Source organism: Eubalaena glacialis, chromosome 2 (assembly GCF_028564815.1).
Source record: "Eubalaena glacialis isolate mEubGla1 chromosome 2, mEubGla1.1.hap2.+ XY, whole genome shotgun sequence".
In the NCBI taxonomy this organism is placed as follows: domain Eukaryota; kingdom Metazoa; phylum Chordata; class Mammalia; order Artiodactyla; family Balaenidae; genus Eubalaena; species Eubalaena glacialis.
The window spans coordinates 165,268,229-165,295,747 of NC_083717.1; the positions used below are offsets into that span (position 1 = coordinate 165,268,229).

Below are 27,519 nucleotides of genomic sequence, written 5' to 3' on the forward strand. Positions count from 1 at the left end.
AGTTTTCAATAAACACCATTTATTGAAGGGACTATCCTTTCCTTACTGAGTATTCTTGGCTCCCTGGTCAAATATTAGTTGACTGTATATGCATGGGTTTATTTCTGGGCTCTCTATTCCGTTCCATTGGTCTGTTTTTCAGGTTTTACACTGGTATTATACTGTCTTGGTTACTATAGCTTTGTGATATAATTTGAAATCAGGTATTGTGATGTCTCCAGCTTTGTGCTTCTTGCTCCAGACTGCTTTGGCTATTCAGGGTCTTTTGTGAGTCAACATAAATTTTAGGATTTTGTTTCTATTTCTGTGAAAAATGCCATTGGAATTTTGAAAGGGATTGCATTAAATCTATAAATGGCTTTGGGTAGTACAAATATTTTAACAATATCAACTTATCCAATCCATGAACTCGGGATATCTTTCCATTTATTTATGTCATCTTCAATTTCTTTCTTCAATATCTTGTAATTGTCAGTATACAGATCTTTCACCTCCTTGGTTAAATTTATTCCTAATTATTTTATTATTTTTGATGCTACTGTGTTAAGGGAAGTCCACAGAAAGGCCTTTCTTCAGATGCACCTGGATCCCTTCGCTCATACTTCCACGTGGTTGCTCCCTCATGCCTGACCCTCAAGAAGCTTCTGGTCTCAGAAATTCAGAGCTCCCCACAGAGGAAGAGCCCCCCGTCACCCCCTATCTCTCAGTAAGCAGCCTATGCTCTAAGTGTGGAGCCACAGCCAGCTTCTCAGCCACGCTTAAGCCAAATGCTAAACCTGGGGAAGGAAAGACTTTACATTTCAACTTTAATAAATGAAATAACTGGGGAATTTATTGAAATTATATTTTACTCACTAGGTTGGGTGTGGTTTCTTTTGGTTGCATGTTTTTCTCTAGTTCTCAAGGACTTAGCCCATGGTAATACACATAACTTGTGCACTGTTAGGCCGGGGGCCTGGATGGCAGAGACTGTTCTGTCATCCGTTTCTAGTGCTTAGCAGAGGGTCTAACACAAGGTATGTGCTAATTACTGTTTATTGGATCAAAGAATGAATACATCCATTAATCAATGTAGAATGGTGGGAAAGGAGATGTATGTTGGGAAGGAGACCTTAGATTTCCACCTCTGGACCCACATGGATGAAGGGAGTCCAGGTTATCCATCCTTAATGGAACCTAGATATTTATTTTTAAGGTTTTTTTTTTTTTTTTCCTGGTGACACAATACAATATAAGAATAAATCTTGAATTTACCCTTGATGTTGATAACATCGGTATTGCACATCAATCCCATGGTTACCGTCCAGCACCAACAATCTTGTTCTATTTCCACCTGCAGCTTCCTGAATCCTTAACTAAGCATCAAATTTCAAAGCTCCCACATTAAAGAAGGCCGTCAATTGAAGTTACCCTTTCTCATTTTCTGTCTCCTACTTTTTTTCTTCTTCTCCAAGATTATTTGCAGAGTTAAATTTTCTTGAAAGTTCTTTTGTGGTGTGTACTCGATAAGAAGGCTCATAAAACACTCCAAATACAGCATGTGGTGTAAATGTTGAAACAATAACAATGACGAGGTGAGTAACACTATCCCTGAGGATCGCGGTGGCCCGTTTTAATTTAGAGGGCGCCAGCTACACGTCAGCGAGGGATTCAAGAACCACCGGGCAAACCACTCCGGACCAGGAATCCCCAAGACAACCCTGACGCCACCAAAGTTTCCAGTCGCAGCCAGCTCTCGGAATTGACGGAAGGAGCCTCCGCCCCGCTGAGCCGCTCTGCCAGTTTTCTCGTCGGAGCTCAAGTGTCAGGAATTTCTAGTTTTTTTCCCCCTTCCTCGGGCAAATCTCCATCTGCACCTTCCGCGACGCTGGGAACAGGTGAGCCGGGCAGCGGCGCCCTTAGGACGCGCTCAGGTGCCTCGGCCCCGCCCGGGCCGCCGCGCCCCGCCCCGCCCCGCCCTGCGCCTGTCGGGGCCCAGGTGCCGGAGCCCAGGTGCGCGCGGCGCGGGCTGCAGCTTCGCTCGACACCCGACAGCGGGCGCCGCTGCGGCAGCTCCCGAGCGGCGGAGCTGAGCGCCTTCGCGACTTGGGGCAGCTCCTGCGCTCGGCCCTGCTCGGCGGCGAGAGCTCCGCCCGGGCGCCGGGTTCCCGAAGCTGGGGGAGCAGGCGGGCGGGCGCCGAGGGGGCGGACCGAGCTCTGCGGACCCCGCCGGCCTGGGGCGACAGAGGCGGGCGAGCGGGGAGCGCCCAGGAGCGCGGAGAGCGGGGCCAGCCCCCAGCGCGCTGGAGACACCCGAGCGACCTGCGCCCTTGACACCATGCGACCCACCGCGCCTCCGCGCCGGCCTCGGGCTTCGCTGTCCGCTCGCTGAGACCCCGCGCTCGCCACCGCGGAAACTCGGGAAGACCAGGCGAGACGTTGGAGAGCCGCGCGGAGGCTGACCCAGGCGTCCCCTCCGCCCCCAAGAAGCTGCCGGCCCCTTGATCCCTGGGCTCCTCTAGCTTTACCATGAACCTGGCGCAAGCTTGGCGTTAGGAGAAATTCAGAAACCGGAGGGGGAGTCAAGGCAATTCTTTGGTTGCTAAGGTAATTGTAGTTGTTACAGAAATGGGCAAGAAACAAATGGGGGAAAAGATGTTTTAAAACGGTATGCCCTTAACCCTTCCAGTTCATGTGTGTTGATTTCATTTCATTTCCTGGGTGTAGATGCTTGTCCACTGCAGATACGTGACAGGTGTCGGTGTGTGTGTGTGTGTGTGTGTGTGTGTGTGCAGTTTGGGACTGTAGAGGCACGAGCTTACATAAGTGGTTAGGCAAGCTGGCGTGTGGAGTTGTGTGGGACGGGTGCAGGTCTGCATATAAATCATGTTCCTGGGTTTCTGGGTGTGAGGCGCTCACCGGCCGGGGCGAGCTGGCAGAGGGTACGTGCTTTTAGGTACTTCCAATCTTCTGATTCCGTGATCACAGGTAGGGCAGCTTTACCTCAAAAGCAGACGTTCATTAACTTTTTCTCTGAATAAGCTCGCCCGTTTGTGGTTTGGAAGAAAAGCAAGCGAGAGGCGAGGTGTGGAGGGCAGGGGTGGGTGGTGAGGTCTGCTGTTTGGGGACTGCGGCAGGAAAGGGACGGGTGGGTATTTGCTCCGTGAGGATGACAGCTGAAAGGGTTGTGTGAAGGACCGTGTTTACCGTCACTGTCAGGCTGCGTAAGAAGTGGCCCAGTGAGACAGGAAAGGAAAGTGACCCAGAAAATTTAATTTTGTTCAGAATGGAAGCTGCTGAATCTTATTATTATTATTTTTAATTTTGATAGAGTAAGAACGTTGTTTCTTTCTCTCTTGTTGAGACGAGTGGCATTTCCACGCTACAAACTTAAGATATTTTGGGTCTTGTTCTTGGCTTGGAATTGTTCCCTCAGTATTTATCAATGCTTAGCAGCTGGATCTGCAGGTAGTTTCTGATCAATACCTTTTAGCGGTCCCAAAGTAAAACTGCAAAAATAAGCAGTAGGTAAACTGGGACCTACTTTCCTAGGGTCCCAAAAGGGTTGGACCCTTTTTCTTAGCAGAGGGGGGTGAGAGATGGAAGAATAAGAAATGGGCTTATAAGTGTCCGGATGGAGTTAGAGTCTGAGCCACAGGTTTGTGTGTGTTGTCAAAAAGTGTTAAACTGAAAGGAAACTGTCAGATTTGGCTTAATAGGTAAGGCTTTTATGGATCAATTTTCACAGGTAGATAGGTAATTATATGGAGTGGGCACTGGGGGGTTGGTGAGAAACTTTGTGTGAGTGGTATAGTCATTATATTCTTTCTTCTTCTTTTTTATTAATTTGTTATTTTTGTAATGGGTGGGACTGCCCTGTGAGAGAAAGCAAGTAGAGGACTGAGTGAAATTGGAGACTCTTCAGAGATTTACCTTTGTAAGCAAACCTCACATGCTGAACAGCGAAAACCAAGATGGTAAATTCGTAAATTCTTTCTGCGTTCTCTGATATTACTAAGCTAAACTGTTGTGTAGATCTGGTGAGCTTATGTACTATAAATGTTGGTGTATTACTATATATATTTTTTTACCCCAAATAATTTGTCCTTTTCTGAAAGTGTCTGGAAATTCTAGAAATGTCAGCTTCTGTGAGGTATTTTTCTGAAGCAGGTAGCCACTGGCGTTTTCTTTTCCATAGTAATTACATTTGTTCTTAACTTTACTTCTCTGTCTCCTTTAAGAAACTTTAATTAACACGCACTGAATTTATATTGCTGAGAGTTTCAGTAAAACAATGCTAGGTTTTCTTCCAGCGACAAATTTATCTTATCAAGTGAAGCATTGCAACAATGCTTTTGTGGCAGAAAGATCTCTTTAAATGAGACAGTGCTTATTTATTTATTTATTTATGATTTGTGGAATGAGATGGCCAATATAGATATTTTTTTAAATGAGCAAACATTTCTTGAGAAAGAAAAAAATTTTAAAGGATATTTCGGACAATGAAATTTGTCAGTAATTTTGGATGTCTTACTGTCCGCAGGAACAGACTTTTATATAAAAATAGGATCATTCTCTTTCTTATTTCTCTGATATTCTCCCATGCACTTTATCCCCTGAACTCCTAAGACTTTGCCAGGAATTGCCAAACCTTCTGTTTTGTGCCAGGGGTTAAACATCAGGGAGATATGAGTAACGAGCTATGTGTCACATCAATGTTTTTCAAAAGAGATGCTCTCAGAGATCTCAATACTGGGATTAATTTTTCCTTTAGCTTCACAGTTAGCTCGTCTTAATTCATAGTGCTTTGAACCTAGGAAAGCATTTAACCTCTTCATTTTCAGTGCCAGCTGGTTGGAATGTATTTACCGAATTTCATCTTCATTGTAACATACGGCATGATATAAATAATTACTACACACACACTATTCTGCTGTATGGAAAGAAATAGAATTACAAAATAAACCTTTATGTTGCATGATATGGATGTAACATTTCAAAAAAGTGGTTTTACTTTTTTCTTGATACCAAAGTAATAAATAACCATTGGGAAAAATTCAGGAAAATACAAAGGAAAAAATGGAAGATCGTTTGTAATTCTCCCATAGAAGGTGAGCCACTGTTGACATTTCTGCATACTATATATTTTTCTAGACTATATTCCGATCACATTATTCCTTGTATTTTTACCTTTCTCCCTATCCCGCCCGCCCCCCCCTCCCCCCGCAATTTTCAAATTGTAAATGAAACTTGGATGTGTGTTAAAGGTTTGGGAAATTACTGCTAGTTTGCTGGATGGCTTTGATAGATCAGGTTTTAATTTTTGTTAGTGGTCTTTATTTTCAAAGAGACTAGTTTCTCTGTTGTCTTTGAAAACCAGTGTTTGCACTTTGGATTGGCCAAACTTGGCTCCCCATAAGATTTAGGATTTAAAGCATCAGAAAAGAAACAAAGAACCTTGGCCATGCAGGGCGGGGGGTGGTGGTGGGAGAGCTGAGTTCTGGTTTCAATTTCCCTACCAACTCCTCAAGTGGCTTTTGGGCTCTGGGCCTGTTTCCTCAAAGGACAAATGACACTTTTAGATTTAGCTCAATAAGCTAACCACATACTTGTCGTTTTGACCTTTGATGAGGATGATCTTTGTTTGAAGCAGGTTTTTTCAAACACAGATGGCTGGGGGTTACCCCCAGAGTTTTGGACTCAGTTGGTCTGGAGCGGGGCCTGAGCATTTATATTTCTAGCATGATGGTCCCGCTGATTCTGCTGGTCTGGAGACCACCCTGAGAACTAGATGGTAAGTTCCTTGGGGGCAGAAACACTGTTGCACTTTTCTTTGCATCCCTCCGCCCCATGCCTAGCAATGTACCTGCCAGTAAGTGCCCAGTAAACATTGGTCAAACCGCTATCAGTTTTCTCCATGGGGAAAAAAACTTTCCGAAGTGGTCAGGATAAAAGAGATCATCATCCATAATTTGGAACCATTAAATCTGTAATAAGAATAATAATCAGTCATGAAACCCAGTTCTTCCAACTGTAGGGACAGCAAAACTGCTCACAAGTAGGCAGTTAAAGTGCACATTAAACCTAGTGAGTTACATTAAGTAACAACTCAGAGTATCTGCTTGAGATGTCACAAACAAGGAAGCTTCTCCAATGCGTCACAGCTGCCTCCCTGAGACCTGTAAGAGGCAATTCTTTTTCTACCACATGCACATTCCAGTAAGGGGGAGGAAATTCACTATTAATTATCCCAACTACCAAGGCAGCCCATAAAGCAAGCAGTGGCCCAGACTCCGCCCCCATCCCCCCAAAAAGGCAGAATAGTGCTCCTTAGAGCATTCTGACCAGTCTCCGAGGGAGGATTGCATCTTATGACCCAGGAAACAAGAGAAGAGGGCACTGAGTGAGTACATTTGCTAGCTAGGAGGTTCCAGCTGGCTGAAACACCAGGGTCAGAACTTGTTGGTCTTCCTTGTGTGGCTACTTTGTGGCTAGAAAATGAATCCCTTCCTTCCACTTTGGTGTTAGAAACATAGGGTGCAGAGGACACCCATTTTTACAGATGGAAACTGAAAAATGTGTAAATATTTGAATATGAACAGAGTAGATGCTCCTGTGAGTGAGGCTATTCAAATGAGTTGTGGTGGAGACAGCTGTCTGGGCTTTTCGAAATACTTTGGTAAAACCATCAGAGGAAAAAGCCACCTTCAAGTTTTGGCATGGTAGAGCTCCCTTGTCTACTGCTGTCTGCCCTACCCTAGAGGCTATTTTCTTGCACAGGGGAAAGCACACGTTCATCAGAGTCTCCTGAGATGACAGTATCCTGTATGAACGTGGATGGGTGGTGGCAGCCCTCGGAGGTCCCCAGGTGCCTGTATTGCATTCAATCCAGGCCAGCCCCGAGCTCCCACAGAACTACCATCCATAGCTCTTCAAGTAGCACGACAGGCATTTTAAACCCTGTTCATTGTGTTTCTGAACCTCAATGTCCTCGTCTGTAAAATAAAAATAAAAAATATACCCCTTGAGTATGTGTGGCTGTGAGGAGAAGGGCAGAGGAGGCCCCGTAGCTGGAGAAGATGGGCCCTGTTACACCATACTTCCTGTTTTCTAAGAATTTTGATAATGAGTTACAACCCTGGTTGTTCCCTGGATGAAATCTGAAACCGGTCCCCACACATGGAAGGCAAGGAGAAGGAAGAAAGAGGAAGACCTCCAGATTGGTAGGTGAAAGATGTAATAAGCAAGGAAACTTACATAAGAGGCTTGTCTTCGGCAGGGCCAGAGGGGTAGATCTCTGTACCCACCTGCCAGAACCTTAAAAATTTATGTTTTTCAGGCCTGTGTTTCTACTTTGAGGCTTTAACTGGGCTCAGTCAAGTCCTCAGTCCAGATGGTCTCAACAACACCTTACTCTCTCTCTCAAGGCTGCATCCTTGCACATGCTCCCCAGGGGGATGGTGGGAAGAATGTACATTCCAAGTGCGGGGGAGGGGTGAGGAGCCTCCTGAGTGCCGGGATTCAACTTGCAGGTCAACTGGAAGCCACGTCCTCTCTGTGACCTCCTCCAGCGTGAGTCTGTTGGGAAATATTAAGTATTTCAGGGCAATGGTTTCCAACTTTTTTCTATTCCTGAGGACTTGCTCTATCAGCCTAGCATCTGAGAAACTCCTAAGTTCCTTGGAGAATCTTACTCCATAGTTCTGACACTGGATGTGAGAAAGCAAGTGGCCCAAACACTGGAAGTGGAAAGGGTGGAGTGAGGATGATCTTCTTTTGTGGCAGCCAGACATCTATTTCCATGAGCCTAAAGGCCATTTGTCACTAGCAGGAAGAGAAGTGAAAAATAGGGGCTGCGGCTACATTGATATCTCTTGTACCAGACTGTGACCCACACCCGGACAAGGCCCTGTGCTATTTTCCTCTATTTCCTTGGTATCTCTTACAGTGCTTGGCACATGGTAGGGGTTTGGTAAATATTTGCTGAGTTACTGACTTGCAGAGTGACAGCTATGGGTGGGTGAAAATGGAAGGAAGGATGGACAAATACTGGTGCAGATGTGCGGACTGGACCAGATGTGGGTGCATGGACTGGTCTGGGTGCAGACGCATGGGCAGTAACAGGTGAATATGCAAGGTGCAAATGGTTATAACCCCCATTCTTATTGTTTGCTTGATTTTGCCTGGCTAGATCCACCTGAGCTCCATGATATAGTGAGGTCCTCATCCTAGTTTGTAATTATACATCAGTGTTTGTCTCTCCCACTAGGCTGTGGTCTGCTTTTTTTTTTTTTTAAACCATAATTTTATCCTGCCCCCACCATGAGGCAACACACATAGTAAATGCTTGAGAGAAATTGGTTTCCTAAGCCAAAAGTTGCCCAGCCTACAGAGCTATGGATCTGTCATACAGCAGTGGACTGATCTTATAAGAATTAGCACATGTAAAGCCTTTTGTAGATCAAAGACTTTAACAAGAATTAGGTGGTATCACTCCCATTTTACAGATGAAGAAACTGAAGCTGAAGAAGAGGTTCAGCCACTTGCCCTAGGTCAGGTAGTTATTGAGTTATTAAAACCAAGATTTAAATCCAGATCTTATCCAACCCTAAGATCCCAAGTCTCTCTGATATATCACAAGGCCAGGGACGAACAGAAACCCTTCCCTTGAGATCATTTCAGTTGTTTTGGAGAGAAATAGAAATAAACAGAAAATAAACAATAAAGGATGTTAAGTGACAGTTTAGGAAAATAATGCACGGAATTTTATAAGTCAGATTGGGTAGCAAATAGATGATGAAGACAGTAAGTACAGTCCAGTTCAGAGAGAGAACACTGTATAATCAGACCTGGAAGAGAGGCTTTGGGAAATAGGCAGAAATTTCATAGGTGAAGAGAGGGGATAACAGCAATCTTTTCAGATAAGAGGTGTTAATAATAATAATAATTAAACCAATTATTGTTTGCTTTCAGAGTAAAAACTAATGTAAAAGCTTCATCATCAGAGTCATCCCAGACCAGCGTAGCTAAAATAATTAACTCCTGCCTCAACACAGTGCTCTGAATTGCCTTATCTGCTCCAGTTTTCTTCAGAGCTTTATCACCATGACATTGCACTATATGTTTTTATTTGTATTTTGTCTGTCTCTGTCCGCTAACATGTACACTCCCTGAGAGCAGGGACTCTATTTTATTCCCTCTTGTAGCTTCAACATCTGTCAGTTTCTGATTCATAGTAATTGCTTGAGAGCTGTTTGTGGAATGAATGAAGGAAGGGAAAAGCCTTAGAAAATGGGTTGCAGACTCAAACACAGAGCCAGTTAGGTAAAGCAGATGAGTGAAACAAGTGAGGTTTCTTTTTTTTTTAACATCTTTATTGGAGTGAGGTTTCTTTCACAGTGGTAACTTAAGTTGTATTTTTTCATCAAAACCATGCTTTGTTTGTGTGTAAAACATGTAGAAAGTTTTTACTCCCAGAAAGAAATATATTTATCCCCAGTTTCTTGAAACGTGGGGCCCTCTGCCCCATTTTTGAAAGAGACACGGGTACCAAATAACACTTTCCTTTTTTCTAAAAGCCAAACAGCCACCCACGTGTGACGATGAATGGCATCTGGTGCTGGACCTCAGGGTTGGGAAGCATTAGGGGCAGGTAAGGACTGTGTTAAAGCAAAGGGTATGTGCTGCTCAGAAAGCTGTTGTCATCCATTTTTAATCCATTTTAGTCATTAGCAACTAATTCCAATTAGAAAAATATTATAGGGATCTACAATGCCCAATCCAAACAAAATGCTTGTTTGAGCTGGCTGTGTTTTTTTCTTCTTGTGACCTCTGTAGAAGAAAGACAATAACTTTAAAAACAGTATACTGTGTATTTTTCCCTGGAGCCACTATGTAAGTGCTACAGTGTTCAGATTCCAAACCAAGCAGGAAGCTGCCGTTATATTATTTTGCTGACCATACATCCTAAAACAAAGACTGATTCAGCAGCTGGTCAGAATAGAAAGGATGCATTCACAAAGAATACATTTATTGATTATATTTGAGGTTTTTCTTAAGGGGAAGGCACTTTTAACTTTCAGAATGGCAGGTAGTTTAGGGACTTGGTTGCTGGTTCCTGCCTGTAGCCAGGGGTTTGTGACATTAGACAAAGCAGCTTAATGCTATTGATCTGTGCTCTCCCCAGGTGCAGCATAGGGCTGAGAAATTGTGATTGCTTCGCGGGCATTCCTGTAAGAGAGAGTATTCCTGGAAATCTGAGGTTTAGTCACTCTTAGTTTGGGGGTGGGGGAGGATGGGGGAAGGGGAGGGGGTGTTCCTACCCCAGGTGACAGTTAGTCTAAGGTCTCTGCTGTTCTTCTCTGCTCCTGGTCCTGCTTGTTCGTGATGACAGTGGTCCCACTACTGAAGGCCCTTTTCTAGATGATGATTAATCAGATATGGCTTCTGTTTTCAAGAGGTTTAAAATTCTGTTGAGGGGAAAAAGATGGAGAAACAGAATGTGGTAACACAGGCATGTATACATGGAATGGGGGAGGGATTACTTCCCACTGGGAGATTTCACTGAAGAGGTTGAATGGATGAATTGGATGTTGGAGGACCTGCAGAGTTGGGGGTCTGCAGAGATGGGGCAGGGGACACAGGTGGTCAAAGTGTGCTTGAGGCATTTCAGTGTAAGTAAAAGGATAGAAGTGACAAAGTGTGCAAAGGATTTTTAATACCTCTCTACTGAGTGTCAGGTCCTCAAAGACCTTTCAGGCAGAGAAGTCCATGTTGAAGAACTTAGAACTTAAGGGGAAACAGGGATGGGGAAATCTAAATTTATGTTTACTGAAAGTAAAATGAGAAAACAAAGTAGATTGAGTGACATTTTCCTCACCTTATGTTGATAATAGAGGGTATGTCACAATGAATTTCTAGTTACTTCTTACTATTATTCAGGAGATTGCTCCCCTGCAGTGAAATGCTTGTAACTGGTTTTGCTTTATTACAGTCAATGAACAATTCCCATGCGAATGGGCATTTTCCCCCACTATGTCAGGATCTCTGTCCAAATGTTCAATTTCTTTTAGACTTTCAGACTGAGAGGTTGACCACTGACTCCCAGATCTTCCTATGGCTTAAGGTTAAAGTGGATACATCTTGGGATAAACTTTATTTAACTTGCTTGGCATGACCGATTAGGAAGTTCTCAGATGTCTCACCCCAATGCATAGGGTATTTCACTTCATGCCAAAGCATATGCTGTCAATTCTAGGTTTTCGTTTCTTTGGCTTCCTTTAGCTTTCAAAAGCTTCTCTGCAAAAACCACTTCTTCAGCCTGCCATCTGCCATACTCCCCCACTTAAAAAAAATCCATTTCTAATCCCCAGTTTCTTATATTTTCTAATTATCCTTAACAGGAATGACCAGTTGGCTATCAAAAGTGTATTTGGAAGTAGGTTGTTTTAAGTTGAACTTTACTTATTGGTAATTCTTTGTTGTGGAATGTTTCCTGTGGTTGAGATTGGTCATATTGTTGATTATATGAAGATGAATAGTGATTGATAAGACTAGAAATGCAAATTGGGGCCAGTCTATTGAAGGAATTAAATGCCACATATATATGATAAAGGTGATGATGTTAATGGTGATTCAGAGCTCCCTTGGATGTAGACAAAAAACAAAACAACTGCACTAAAACAAAATTCAAACCAACTCAAGCAAAAAGGAATTTATCTGACTAATATATCTGGGAATTCAGGCATGGCTGGATCCAGGGACTTGAATGATATCATCAGCACTTCTTACTGACACCTCATCGTCTTGATATCCTTCTTCTGTGACACTAGAAAAAAAGAAGATGGTCGTTAATCTCCCTCCCCTCATATCCTTTCAGCCTAATCCTTCACAGGGAAGGGGCCTTCTCTCTTCCAGTATTCTTATCTCAGTCTCAAGGAAGGACCCTGATTGGTCCTGGTTAGAGTCACATGTCTATCTTGGTCCAATCAGTGTGCCCAGTGATATGGCATACTCTGCTGAGGACAGTTTACAAGCCCATCTTTCTGTATCAGAAGAAGTAAATTTAACAGCAAATATATATACATATATATACACACATATATATGTGTATATTTATATACACATATATATGTATACATACACACACACACACACACACACATACACATACACATACACTGGGCAAAAATATACAGTAACTGCCTCAATCTTCTAAACTGGCTGGAAGACTGGATTTTATTTGCTGGGGAGTAGAAAGTTATTAAGAACAAGTGCAGAGTATTTCAACTACTCTTTGGAAGTTCTGAGATATTTTATAAGAGTTGGAAGACTTTCAATATCCAAAATAAAGCTTTTGGATAATGTGAAGCATTCTTTCAGTTGTGTGTTTCTAATCTTGTTTCACTTCTATACCAGCTCTCTCGTTCAATGATTTTTGCTCCTGGTCTACGCCTACACACAAACATTGGGGTAAGTGTGTATGTATATAGTGGTGACAGATACAACCTCTGGCTCCTCCACCATCCCTGCAACTGTATCTCTGCAGTTACATCACTTTTTCATGGCTGTACCTGAGATGGCTCAAGTGCCACCATGAGAATCAGAGATGCTCTGTCCTCTATCCTTTTCCCAGAATATTTGCACTCTTTCCAGAAAAGTACACAAATCATTGCTCAATGAATTTTCAAAGAGTAAATACATCCATATTGTCACTCCTAGGTTAAGTGAGAGCATATTTATTACCATTCCCCCAGAAACTACCGCAGGCAGCCTCCCAGTGGTATTACATACCCATTTTCCCCAGCGGCGACCACTAACCGGATTTCTAACACCATAGCACTCTCATTTTTGAAATATGTGAAATATATATGGAATTACACATATATGTATATACTTTCTTTTTTGTGGCTTCCTATGCACAGTACTGTTTGAGAGATTTATTCATGATGTGGTATGTAGCCATAGTTTATTTTTACTGCTGTATAGCAGCCCACTCTGTAACATTTCACAAATGGTTTATTCATCTACTGTTGATGGGCATTTGGGACATTTCCAGTTTAGGGCTACTGTGAATAATACGGCTATAATTATTTTTAGTGTGTTTTTTGGTGCACGTATGAATGCGTTTCTGTTTGGTATGCACCTAAGACTGGATTTCTGGGACATGGGGACATAATGTTCAACTTTAGGAGGGCCTTACAAAGAGATTTCCTAAGTGGTTGTACCAGTTTATACTCCTATCATCAGTTTATGAGTGTTTCAGTTTCTCCACATACTTGTCAACACTTGGGATTGTCAAACATTTGAATTTTAGCCATTATGGTGGGTGGGTGGTGGTGTCTCATTGTGGTTTCAGTTTGCTCTGGTGACTAATGATTATTGTGCCTTGTTAGTAATTTTTTGTCGCTTTTACTTAATCTTTTCTGGTCCCTCTTCAAGTTTATTGCCTATTTTTCTGTTGGATTAGCTATCTTATTGATTTAGAGGTTTTTTTTAAAACAAATTCTGAATACAAATATTTTTACCAGTTATTTATATTTGAAGTGTCTTTTCCTATTTTGTGGCTTTCCACTTGACTCTCTTTTGATGAATAGGAGATCTTACTTTTAATAATCCAATTTATCAATTTCTTCCTTTATGGTTATTGTTTTCTGTGCCTGCTTAAGAAAGTTTTGCCTACCCTAAGGGTCATGAAGCTATTTTCCCACTTTAATTTATAGAAGCCCTGTTGTTTTCCCTTTTATCTTTAGGCAGAAAATCTATGGCATAAGAAAAAGATCTACTTTGCTTTCCATAAGTATATCCAGTTAGCCCAGCACTACATATTGAAAAGTCTCTTCTTTTCCACTGCTCTGAAATGCCATCTTTGTTATAAATCATGTGATCATTTATACGTGCATTGTGGATCTCTCTCTGCTTTCTAGCCCCTTCCATTGTTCTATTTGTCTATTCTTATATGATATCACACTGTCTTAACTAAAATAGCTTAATAATAAATCTTGATATCCAGTAGTATGTCTCCTCCAGCTTTGTTGTTATTTTAAGACTAGTTTGGTTATTCTTAGCCATTTGCATTACTATATAAATTTTAAAATCATCTTTTGATGGGATTTTGATTGCATTAAATCCCTAACCCAAATTGGGAGTAAATTAATGTCTTTAGAATATTGACTGTTTCAATGTATTAATATGGTAATCCCTTCATTTATTTGCAGCTTTCATTTCTGTTAGTGTTTTGTATCTCTCTATGTTGTAAATGCATCACACATTTTTCTTTAGATGTATTCCCAGTTTTTGAAGGTATTTGATGCTGTTATAAATGGTATCTTTTAGAAACATCATTTTCTGATTGTTTGTTGCGGTTTAGAAATGCAGTTGGTTTTTATATATTGACCTTGCATCCAGTGACTTTGCTAAATTCACCTGTTAATCCTAACAGGTCTGATAGGTAGATTATTATGGCTTTTCCATGTACACAAGGAAGTTACCTGCAAAAAAAAGTTTTTACTTTTTCCTTTGCAGTCATTGTGCCTTTTATTTCTTTTTCTTGCCTGTTGCATTGGCTGAGACCTCTAATATAATGGTGAATAGAAGTGGTCATAGTGGGCATCATTGTCTCATTCCTAATCTCAGTGGGAAAGCTTCCAGAGTCACTGTATGTGTTTTTAAAATACCCCTTATCAAATTAAGCAAGTTCCCTTACATTCAAAATTTGCTCAGAGTATTTTCATGAGTGGATGTTGGATTTGAGAAGATACCTTAAAGCAATGTTTCATGGAATGTCTGTTCTCCTCTGTACTTCCCTTTTCTCCATGTGTCCTCATTGCCTTGGGAGCACTTCTTTTAAAATTTTATCCAACTTTTCTAGTTGTTCTCAGGGGTTGGATATGGTACATTCTAAGTTGAACTATTTTTGTCTTCTATCTACATAATATGAGTAAAATCGTACCCTCAGGAACCTATTCAGTTGTTATTTCTTTGACCTATATTGCTCCTGCCTGGTGAGCTTTATGAATAGACCTTTCTTTTGTCAAGTGTTGCTATCTCCAGAAGGGGAAAAACCTGCTACTGTGACTTCACACGTATGCACTGTAGAGTCATAAAAGAGCTGGACCCCGTATTTAAGTGCCCAGTTTTAAAGATACTGATTTTTACCTGTTCTTACAATTAAAAGAAGAAGAAAGAAAAAAACAAAATCCCAAGGAATAAAACTGACATTCTTAAAAAAAAGCCAATCCAAGTGCTTTTCATCTTGGTCCCCTGGGAACATGCCATCCTCTTCATCTCTTAGTCATCCCATTCTTGTGCGTAGAAACTGGCAAAGCTTCCCTATCACTCCTATTTCTCCTGTAGCAGTCATGCCACCTTTCATGTGAAATAAGAGAATAATCAAATGTTAATTCTGCAGTCCCCAGAGTCAGTAATATTAGTCACTATTAGTCAGTAGTGTTAGACACTGTGATCTTAGAATCCATACTTATGTAAGTCCTCTAATGTGAGAGGACAGGCACTTGGGATCTGAAGACCTGCATTTTCATGCTGCTTTGTTACTGACCAGGAAGATGACATGCTAGTGTAACTCTATCTCCCAGGCCTTGGTTTCAGCCTCTGAAAAATTAAGTGATTGGGCGTGTTCAGGGAACAGAAAAATTTTTGTGTAAAGGATCAAAGAGTAAGTGCTTTGAGCTCTGTGGGCTGCATGGTCTCTGCTGCAGCTACTCAGCTCTGCCCTTGTAGTACAAAAGCAGCCAAGGCAATAAGGAAACAGATGGGCGTTTATAGAACTTTGTTTATGGGCACAGAACTTCGATTTCTGTACAGTTTTCATGTGTCATAAGATATTATTCTTCTTTTAACTTTTTTCAACCATCTGAAAAGGTAAAAATCATTCTTAGCTAACAGACCACACAGAAACAGGCACGGGGGTCAGGGTGGGGAGGGGGAATGGGGAGTTAGTGTTTAATGGGGACAGAGTTTCACTTTAGGAAGGTGAAAAATTCGGGAGCTGGATGATGGTGAGAGTTGCACAACAACGTCAATGTACTTAGTGCCACTGAACTGGACAGTTAAATATGGCTAAAATGGTATGTTTTATATTATGTGACTTTTACCACAATAAAAAAACATTTAAAAGAAAAACAGGCAGCAGGCTAGGTTTGTCCCAAGGGCCCTACTTTGCCAACCCTTGGACTAGCTGATTGTCAAGGGCTATTTTAGAGCTCTGTGTCAGGCATTGATATGCTAATCTTTGTAAAAATATTTTTTTTCTGTCCCATGAACACTGTTCAAAAGAGTCTTATTCCTTTCTCTTAGATCAATTTAGAATAAGAAAATAAAAGATTTTATTTCCCTTTACTTTTTATTTCCCTTTATTTCTTCCCTGACATATGCTGTTTCATTTGGTAGATCTAAGTTTCTGACCTATATGATTTTCCTCTGCCTGAAGAACTCCTAGCATTTCTTGCAGGCAAGTCAGTTAGTGATGAACTCACTCAGTATTGATCTGAGAAAATTTAGTTTTCCTTCACTTTCGAAGGATCATTTCATTAGATGTAGAATTCCAGGTTGGTGTTTTTTTTCTTTCAACATTTAAAGTATTTAGAAACAAACACACCATTGTAAAGCAATTATACTCCAATAAAGATGTTAAAAAAAAAAACATTTTAAGTATTTGCCTGTACTCTCATTTGTATGATTTCTGGTGAGAAGCCCCCTGTAATTCTTATCCTTGTTCTTACATAGTTAAGGTTTTTCTTCTGGTTTCTTTCAAGATTTTCTCTTTGATTTTCTGCACTTTGAATACAGTATGTCTAGGTGTAGTGATCTGTTTTGTTCTGTTTTCATGTATACTGATTGGTGGTCTCTGATCTTTCTGGATCTGTGTTTTGGTGTATGTCATTAACTTTAGAAAATTCTCAGTCATTATTCCTACAAATATTTCTTCTTCTCCTTTCTCTTTCTTTTCCTTCTGGTACTCCAATTACACTTAATGCCTTTTGATATGTACCATAGTCTTTGGATGTTCTGTTCCATTAAAATTTGTTTTCTCCCTTTTTTTCAGTTTGGGAAGTTTCTATTGACCTCAAGCTCACTGAATTTTTCCGTGGCCATTTAGAGTCCACCAATGAGTCCATTGAAGGCATTCTTCATTTGTTACAGTGTTTTTGACTTTTAGCATTTCCTTTTTAAGGAGTTTTTTTTTTTTAAAAAAGAGTTTCTATCTCTGCTTTCATTACCATCTATTTTTCCATTAGAACCTTTAACATATTTAATCATAGTTATTTTAAATTTCATGTCTGATAATTTCAACATCTGTGTCACATCTGGTTTTCATGACTGCTTGTCTCTTCAGATTGTGTTTTTTCCTTGCCTGTTAGCATGGCTCATGATTTTTTGCTGAAAGCCAAACACAATGTATCAGGTAATAGGAACTGAAGTAACCAGGCCTTTCACGTGAGGTTTTATTTAATTTGGCCAGGAGTTGGGCTGTGCTCAATGTTTGTTGTAGTTGTAAGTGCGAGAAGCTTCAAATTCCCCTGGTGTTCTTGTTTTCGCCTGCTCTCTTAAATTAAGGTTTCCCTATGTGCTCTTCAGAGACAGTGTCCTGGAGGTCTTTGAGCTGTAATCCACGGTTATTATACCGGAGCCTGTTGGTGTGGTGGGAGGGTGTAGATGAGGAACAATGTTCTATCACCTTCCAATTAAGGGCAAAAGTGGAGCAGCTTCCCTTCTGTAAATGCAGCAACACTTCACCTATTGCAGTGGAAGGAAGACCAAGAACATGGTGGTTTAGGTGAGGGTGTCTCAAGATGAGAGACTTGCCTTCTGCTGGCTTCCATTTCTTCAACAGATTTTGAAGTGAGCCCATCAACTGAGACCGTGTGTGAAGCTCGAACAAGGAGAATTTATGAGATAGCCAACTCAGAAGGGGAGAGAGCAAGCTTGACAGGAAAACCTTTTAGGTTTGGTGGGCAGTGTTGATGAACTAACTAACTAATTTACTTAGTTATTTATTCATTTATTCATTTATTTATGGCTAACTCACTTAAAGTTTGCACTCATGAATTTAAAATGCAGCTTGTCAGCCTGGTGTGAGTGATTTCCTCCCCACCCCAAAGCATTCACCTGCTCGGATGTGAGCTTGGATATCATATGGCAGAGAGTCGGGTTCCCTCGGTGTTGGAGTTTTGTCGGGAAATATGACACAGAAAGGGAGAGGTGAGGAAGTTGAGGATATTTGCAAAGGACTGATGATGAGTGATTATAATGACGGAGCCAGGGGGAGAAGAAAGTGAAGGCAGAGTGAAGAACAGTAATGAATAGTACCAAAGGTGTGGTTGAAATGGATTGAATATTTGTAGAGAATGTTCAATAAGTGATCTGGAAAGAGGGGCAGTGGACAGAGTGTACCTTCTCAACTTGTGTTGGGATTTGAGGTGGTACAGTCACCAGCGATGGCAAGGTTCCGCATGTGGCTTTGCAAGATGGTAGCTGAGGAGGAGGGATGAAGGAAAAGGGTTCAGATGAGGAAAGAAAAGGGTGGAGAAACCAGCTTTGGCTCTAATGTTAAAGTCACTGAGGTTGACCAAGGGATGGAGAAAACCTCTGAGACCTCGAAGCTGGAATCTTTAGGAAATGAAAAGGCTTAACAGGAGAGAGGTAGGAAATAGCAGTGAGAATGGGTAGACAGTGGCATGGCCAGATGGTCTGAATGTCATGAGGGCAGGGGTTTGTGTAGGAAGACGGGAGGGAAATCATTTGAAGCAGCAGTGGAGAACCAGGAGAATGCTTGCTTTACTTCTTGGTCTTGAGATAGGTGGGGTGAAGACAACTAGGCTTCAGGGAGGGGATGTCTTTGGGGGAAGCCAGGGTTCCAAGAAGGTCACAGAAGGTCGGAGTTCAGAGAGGAGGTGGAAGGACATAGTGGGCGTGCTGTTTACAGAAGGAGAATTCAGAAGGCAGAAGGAGCCAGTGAGGAGCTGGTGGGCTTTGCGTGTCCAGAGCCGTGTGGAGTTCAAAGCCCCTGGTAAGAGAGGATTCCTGGTGGACCTGAACTTCAAGCAGCGACTGCAGTAATAGACTGTGAGGCACATCACACAGCCAAGCGCATCCTGTTATGTGAAGAACTTTCCACTTCTCCCTCCCAGCTGAATTTTTTTTAGGACTTTTGTTTAATAGAAGGATTGCAAAAATAATTTTCTTTACAAGGAGCTTTGGTAGATTAGTTTGTTTAGGCTGTCAGGCAGCCAAGCAACTTAGGGAAGATCGTATTTATTCCTATGTCTTCAGGTAGGATTGGTGTGGGGATGTCAGCTTCACTGATACACTAGCAAGAAGAAGGAAAGACCCATTAATTAGTTGAGAACCTACTATGTACCAGTTGTACTATGTACCAGAAATACCTGCTACTGAGTATGCTATAATTAGTCTATAGGTGCTAAATACTGTATATTTAAGTATATACTGAAATTTGTATATTTACAAAATTTTGTTTTCAATACTGTGTATCAGTGATTTCACTGGAGACCAAGCTGCCCTATTGGAAACTCTGTGGGTATTGCAGTCAGTCCTGGATTTGAATTCTAGATTCTTGGCTGACAAGCTGTTTTATTGATACTTTGGGCAAGTGACCTATGTTCTCAAGCTTCAGTTTTCTCATCTGTAGCGTGGGAGTGATAACATCCACCTGTTAGAGTTTCTGTCATCATCTGGGTGATTCTAATGAGCAGGGAAGGCGGAGAACCACTGGTACAGGTGATGAGTATTTGTTCCATTTTATGGATGAGGAAACCAAGGCTCGGAGAGGCTAAATAAGCATAGCAATACGCTGTTCATGGTCACACAGCTCTTAAGTGGCATGGCCGGGACTGAGAGCCAGTTCTTTGACCTCAGGACCCTGGCTTTATCCATCACAGTGAGTTTCTGGCCAAATTCAAGGGAAGTTAAAGGAGCCCCACCTCAGCATGGCTGCCCAGACTGTCGGCAGCATGGGGCGGGATGAAGGGATCAGGCGAAGAGAAGGCAGGCTCCATGGAATCTAGGTCACTAGTTCCCAATCCTGACTGTTCTTCCAAATCACCTGGGGAACGTTTCATTTATAAATCTCCACGGACCATCCTAGGCCTACTGGATCAGAATTTCTGGAGCCTGGGAACCAAGAACATGTATCTTTATAATCTGCCCCCCTCTCCAGTGATTCTGAGGTTCCTAGTCTGGTTCAGGTCCTTGGATCAGCTTTTGGGAACCTCTGAGTTCTAACTGAAGTCCTAAAATGATCAAGCGATTACAGTCTAGTAAAATACTGGGTGCCTGGCATTGCCAGCAGCATTGGCCCCTAGGGGCTGAGCTCTAGTGCCTTGTTTTCAGATCTTTGGTGCATTACTTGAAACAGACACTTGAGCTGTCATGGAGCGTCTGAACTTTGAGTATATAGGAGACGTCAAGTTGGCAGACTCTGCAGTAATAGAAAGAGTTATTTGTTCTTTAGAGCTATTGCTCTTCTTTCTTCCCTCTTGAGGTTCCTGCCCACTCAGTCAGATTAGAGCTGTATAAACAAGCTTGTACTACTGAGCTAGCACACATCTTGTAAATTTTTTTTTTTTTTCTGAAGTACTTAACATTGCTGATGTCAGAAAAAAAATCCACTGGGTTTTAATGGGCTGAGGCAAACAATGTGAATTGGATATAACACGGAGGGGAGGAAATAGCACCAACAGAAATTCTTATGTGGCAGCATAAATATTCAGACTAATATTACAAGCAGGGTTTGGTTGCCTCTCCTGAAAGGTATTTCCCTGAACTGGGTTTCAAGGGCTGGACGCTAGAAGTGGCGAGCATGATGTGTAGGGCTTCTTGCTGCGTGTGATGCTGGTTTTAGTGGCGTTGTAGTGTAATTGTAGTGGTGTGCTGCTTAGTTGTGTATCAGGATCACCCGAGAAGCTTGTGAAACTGCTAATGGCTCCATCTCAGATGCACTGACTCAGAATACCTGAGGAGGAGGAAGGCTTTCTCCAATGATTCTGATGTCAGTGGCCTGGCAATTTCACTTGGCCAAACACTGGCCAAAAATAAGACTGCTGGTCAGTTGCAACAATTCATTCAGTACCAAGGAAATTCGTGTGACTTTGTTTTATTCCCTCTTCAAAAGCAACCCTGCAAAGTAGAGGGTTCTCTGCTTCCAGGTGAAGAGCTGGAAGTTTAGGGTGGAGGAATCAATTGCCAAAGGCCACACAGCAGCCTTGGTGTGGCCAGAGCTGAGATGCGATTCCTGGTCTGACTTCAAAGCCCCTCCCTTTTCCACATCATGGAGGTCCTTCCTACCTGCCCTGCTCAGCATCATTATCTGCTGGACCCTAGGCTTTGCTTGCTAAGGGGCTGGCATTACAAAGGAAAACAGCTGGCATTTGTTGTAACTGAAGCTACAAATGCAATGTAAGTTTGGAGTGAATTGCGGTCCTGACTTTCAAAAGATTTACTAATCAGAGTTTGAGTCATAGATGCTCAATTGTTCTGTTATTCACAGTGTCCCTCCTCACTATACTTTCCACCCTCCCACATATTCCTTCTGATCTAAATTGCTCGTGGATTCCAAAAGTGGATTCCTGAGTTCAGGGCTGGTCCGTGTCAATAAACCCTGGGGGAAATCTTCATGTGTGATTCCATCCCTAGGTCTTTGTTGATAAAGAGCCTTCTTTGCTGAGCAGTTTTAATGGCTTGTTAACCAGATGAGTGTTCTAGACGGAGTACACTGCATCTTAGTGAAATCTTATCAGTTCTGTCATTCATTAAAAATATTAAGAATCTGCCTGCCAAGGCAGGAGACACTGGTTCGAGCCCTGGTCCGGAAAGATCCCACATGCTGCGGTGCAGCTAAGCCCACGAGCCACAGCTACTGAGCCCGTGAGCCACAGCTACGGAGCCCGTGCGCCACAACTACTGAAGCCCGTGCGCCTACAGCCCGTGATCTGCAACAAGAGAAGCCACCGCAATGAGAAGCCCGCGCACCACAGCAAAAAGTAGCCCCTGCTCGCCGCAACTAGAGAAAGCCCACGCGCAGCAACAAAGACCCAATGCAGCCAAAAATAAATAAATAAATAAATAAAAAAGTTTGAGTACCTTCTAGGTGCCAGGAATAGAGGGGTAAACCCCACCGACAAAGACTCTGCCCAGGCAGAACTGGCTTTCTAGCAGCGGAAGTCCCTGATAAACAAGTGAGCAAAGTCATATGAATTCAGCTAGGTGCAAATCCCTGTTATTTCACTCTCCACATTTGACTGTCTTCCACTTAATCTCCTTGAGATCAGATCATCGTCATGTTTTTTTCCTCCCGGGTGCCTACCACTTCTGCGGCTTCAGATGTTCATACCTGTGTTGGGACCCAGGCTGGAAGGGCCTCTTCTGCCTCCCCCAGACTCCTGTTCATCCTTCTGCTTTGATCGTAGTTGCCGCCTCTTCCTGCTCTGTGCTGTCATTACTGAGCACCCACGTATTACAGTGTCCTGCATTTTTGGACATGTGTCACCCCTCCTGGACTCTGAACATTTTAAGGAGAGACGATCTGTGTCTGATTTATCTTTATACCTCCAGCACAAAGCATGAAGCTTTGTGCAATTGGATTCTCAGTGTTTGCTCCAAGATTAAACTTTGAGTCCCACGGCACCTAGTGGTGGGTGGTAGTATTACAGGAATTGCTCCATGGGGAGGGATGCTGAGTCTGGGAGGGGATGCTCTAGCTTAGCAGTTTGGTGATTCTTTGAGAAGTTCAGCATGAGCAACGTCATGATTAAAGGAGAAGAGCTAGCATATAAGCAGTGATGATGGAAGAGAGGTGGCATGGAACATTCTGGTGAGTCTCTGAAGAAAAGTTAGAAATTTGAAATTCTGAGGTTCTAGGACGGAGCTGGAATACTAAGGATGTATAGCTAATGTCCACTGGGGCTGTGGCTTGACCTGGTTCCAACAGCTAGTTAGTTGCAGATCAGGTGGGGGATCCAGGCTTCTCAGTTCAGAGGGTTTTCAACTATGCTGGGACTGCGGTTTGTGACAGATAAGGAAACAAAGGCACAGAGACGTGAAGTAACTTGCTTCAGACCACACAGCTAGTGAGTGGAGCCTGGATTGAGACATAGAGACACAGATCTGTCTGATGAGAGAGGCCAGCTTGTCGCCACTAAGCTGTCATGTCTTGGAGATTGTGAAATGCGTGGTTGTAACACGTTTGCAGTTTTCCTCTTCTGTTAGTTGAAAGCGACTAGAGAAATATATTATTACTAACGTGTTTTCTTTCTATTGAAATGTAGTTGTGTGTTTTCAGAAAAACATTCACAAATATTAAAAGTCCCTATATTATTTACTGTATGTATATACATGTATATCTAAGTAACCTAAAGAAGGTTTTGTTTTTCTCCACCACTAAATTTAAAATACTCCTACTTCATTTAAAAATAAATATTTATTCTATGTTGTAGTGAATGAAAATCTAGTTCTTTAATTTTAGGAACCCACCTCTGTAGTCAATGATTTAATTAGAACATCCTTACCTGTGTAGGTTTCACATCTAGTACTCTCTAACATCTGTTGACATGTAGACTAGAAAGTGGTTGCATCACTATTTTAGAAATGCTTCTTTCTAGACACAGAAAAGTTAAATGACTTGTCTGAATTTCAAAACGAGTTGATAGAGGAACCAAAAATAGAAGCTTTTCTACTACATATTAGACTCACTAAAGTTCCAAACATAGAGGCTATGTACATTCACTGAGCAGTCTAAAGTCCAGAGCCTGGGACACCAGCCTGTTTTAACACACAGGAATGTTGCTCTTTGGGGTGGAGGGGTGGCCAGGGAAAGGCGAAAGGAGGGATGACACGATTGTTTCACGATTGTTTCATTTCCAAACTTGCTATTATTGCACAGTTTTCTGGGTGGAAGATAATATGCTCATTAAAGTGAAAGTGTTCGTTTTAAAATAAAGCAATAGAAACCCAAGATGACTGTTACACAGATAAATGAGATACATCAACGGACTCAGATTTTGTTTTTCATGCTGTGTCATATTCTGTGTTCAGGCAAAAGAGTAGGTAAATAAGTAGTTGTTGAAAAATGAAACAGTGTGTTGTTCATTTAACTTTAAAAGCTACTGATTAGAATAATAATGAGTGTTTTCATGTAGTACAATATTCATAGAAATACTGATATTACAGTGGGTAGAGATAATAGAATGACGCTCTTTATTTCTGCTTGTAATCTAACTTTTAAAATGCACCCTGATTCATAAATGATGAAGAAAACAAGCAACATTATTCAAATAGGATACTTGGGGCAATTAAATTCTTAGCTTAAATTATAAATTCCTATCTCTTCCCCATCTTCCGCCGAAATTTGTTTTTACAGGATGACCTTTGGTACCAACTTATTTTATAATAAAATGTTTCCTGAGTTTTTATTTTAAATTGAAATGGCCTTTTCTGTCAAGTATGGTATTTATAGAGGTTTCTTTGATGAAAAGCCTCTGAATTTTGTGCAAATAACCCAGGCAGGCTCTTAGATTAGTGATAACATTTGTATAGGACTTTAATGGCTTTATATAATACTTTACACTCGATTTATTTGACCCTTACCTGTGAGTACTCACTGGAATTCACATTTTACTGATGAGAGCAATGTAGGGGAAGGTGACTTGGCATGGTTCTGGGCACATAACAGGCATTCAACATGTTCACTTTAAAAGGAAAGTAACAAAGGGAACCCAACAGGTTATTTAACTTGTTCGAGGTCACCCAGCAAATAGTGCATCATACCAAGAATTGAACTTGCTTCTTTAACTCAAAAATTCCATATTGCTGTCATTGTCTCACTGCTGTCTTTTCAGGCTGTTAAAAAAAAAGGTCAAATTAGAAAAATTCATTCTTCTTAATTGAGATGAAATTCACATAACTTAAAATTAATTTTAAAGCATACATTTCAGTGGCATTTAATACATTCACAATGTTCTGCAGACATCGCCTCTATCTAGTTCAAAAATGTTTTCCTCATCCCTAAAGGAGACCCCATATCCATTAAGCAGCCATTCCATTCCCTCCTCCCACCCCAGCTGCTGGTAACTACGAATCTGCTCTCTGTCTCTATAGATTTCCCTATTCTAGATATTTCGTGTAAATGGAATTGTACAATATAGGACTGTCTTAGTCCACTCAGGCTGCTATAATAGAATACCGTAGACTGAGTGGCTTATAAACAATAGAAATTTATTTCTCACCATTCTAGAGACTGGGAAGTCCAAGATCAAGGCTTAAGCAGATTTGGTGTGTGGTGAGAACCCACTTCCTCGTTCATAGATGGCTTTCTTCTCACTGTGTCCTCACATGGTAGAAGGGAGCTCTCTGGGATCTCTTTTATAAGGACACAAATCCCAGTCATGAGGGGGTCTGCCCTCATGATCTAATCAAATCCCAAAGGCTCTACCTCCTAATACCATCAGATTTGGGGTTAGGATTTCAACATATAAATTTCAAGGGGACATAAATATTCAGTCCTTAGCAGTGACCTCTTGTGTCTGGTTTCTTTTACTTAGTATAATGTTTTCAAGGTTGATCTATGTTGTAACGTGTATCAGTACTTTATTACTTTGATTGTTTTTTAAAAATCTTTATTGGAGTATAATTGCTTTACAGTGGTGTGTACAAAATACAGGTCTTTTGTCTCCTTAGGTAGGTTTATTCCTAGATATTTTATTCTTTTTGTTGCAATGGTAAATGGGAGTGTTTTCTTAATTTCACTTTCAGATTTTTCATCATTAGTGTATAGGAATGCAAGAGATTTCTGTGCATTAATTTTGTATCCTGCCACTTTACCAAATTCATTGATTAGCTCTAGTAGTTTTCTGGTAGCATCTTTAGGATTCTCTATGTATAGTATCATGTCATCTGCAAACAGTGACAACTTTACTTCTTCTTTTCCGATTTGGATTCCTTTTATTTGTTTTTCTTCTCTGATTGCTGTGGCTAAAACTTCCAAAACTATGTTGAATAATAGTGGTGAGAGTGGACAACCTTGTCCCATTCCTGATCTTAGTGGAAATGGTTTCAGTTTTTCACCATTGAGGACAATGTTGGCTGTGGGTTTGTCATATATGGCCTTTATTATGTTGAGGAAAGTTCCCTCTATGCCTACTTTCCAGAGGGTTTTTATCATAAATGGGTATTGAATTTTGTCGAAAGCTTTCTCTGCATCTATTGAGATAATCATATGGTTTTTATTCTTCAATTTGTTAATATGGTGTATCACATTGATTGAATTGCATATATTGAAGAATCCTTGCATTCCTGGGATAAACCCCACTTGATCATGATATATGATCCTTTTAATGTGCTGTTGGATTGTGTTTGCTAGTATTTTGTTGAGGATTTTTGCATCTATGTTCATCAGTGATATTGGCCGTAGTTTTCTTTCTTTGTGACATCTTTGTCTGGTTTTGGTATCAGGGTGATGGTGGCCTCGTAGAATGAGTTTGGGAGTGTTCCTCCCTCTGCTATATTTTGGAAGAGTGTGAGAAGGATAGGTGTTAGCTCTTCTGTAAATGTTTGATAGAATTCACCTGTGAAGCCATCTGGTCCTGGGCTTTTGTTTGTTGGAAGATTTTTAATCACAGTTTCAATTTCAGTGCTTGTGATTGGTGTGTTCATATTTTCTATTTCTTCCTGGTTCAGTCTCAGAAGGTTGTGCATTTCTAAGAATTTGTCCATTTCTTCCAGGTTGTCCATTTTATTGGCATATAGTTGCTTGTAGTAATCTCTCATGATCCTTTGTATTTCTGCAGTGTCAGTTGTTACTTCTCCTTTTTCATTTCTAATTCTATTGATTTGAGTCTTCTCCCTGTTTTTCTTGATGAGTCTGGCTAATGGTTTATCAATTTTGTTTATATTCTCAAAGAACCAGCTTTTAGTTTTATTGATCTTTGCTATCGTTTCCTTCATTTCTTTTTCATTTATTTCTGATCTGGTCTTTATGATTTCTTTCCTTCTGCTAACTTTGGAGGGTTTTTTTGTTCTTCTTTCTCTAATTGCTTTAGGTGTAAGGTTAGGGTGTTTAGTTGAGATGTTTCTTGTTTCTTAAGGTGGGATTGTATTGCTATAAACTTCCCTCTTAGAACTGCTTTTGCTGCATCCCATAGGTTTTGGGTCATCATGTTTTCATTATCATTTGTTTCTAGGTATTTTTTGATTTCCTCTTTGATTTCTTCAGTGATCACTTCATTATTAAGTAGTGTATTGTTTAGCGTCCATGTGTTTGTATTTTTTACAGATTTTTTCCTGTAATTGATATGTAGTCTCATAGCATTGTGGTCGGAAAAAATACTTGATATGATTTAAATTTTCTTAAATTTACCAAGGCTTGATTTGTGACCCAAGATATGATCTATCCTGGAGAATGTTCCATGAGCACTTGAGAAGAATGTGTATTCTGTTGTTTTTGGGTGGAATGTCCTATAAATATCAATTAAGTCCATCTTGTTTAATGTATCATTTAAAGCTTGTTTCCTT

At 41.2% G+C, this 27,519-nt stretch overlaps 1 protein-coding gene across 1 annotated transcript in view; it reads left to right on the top strand.

Moving 5' to 3' along the window:
- The first annotated feature begins 1,837 nt into the window (after nt 1–1,837).
- RGS6 (regulator of G protein signaling 6) overlaps nt 1,838–27,519 on the top strand; it is a 582,039-nt gene continuing 556,357 nt past the window's right edge. Inside the window, exon 1 of the mRNA XM_061182706.1 lies at nt 1,838–1,877. The gene's annotated coding sequence lies outside the window, so the exon portion shown is untranslated. The remainder of the gene's footprint in view (nt 1,878–27,519) is intronic.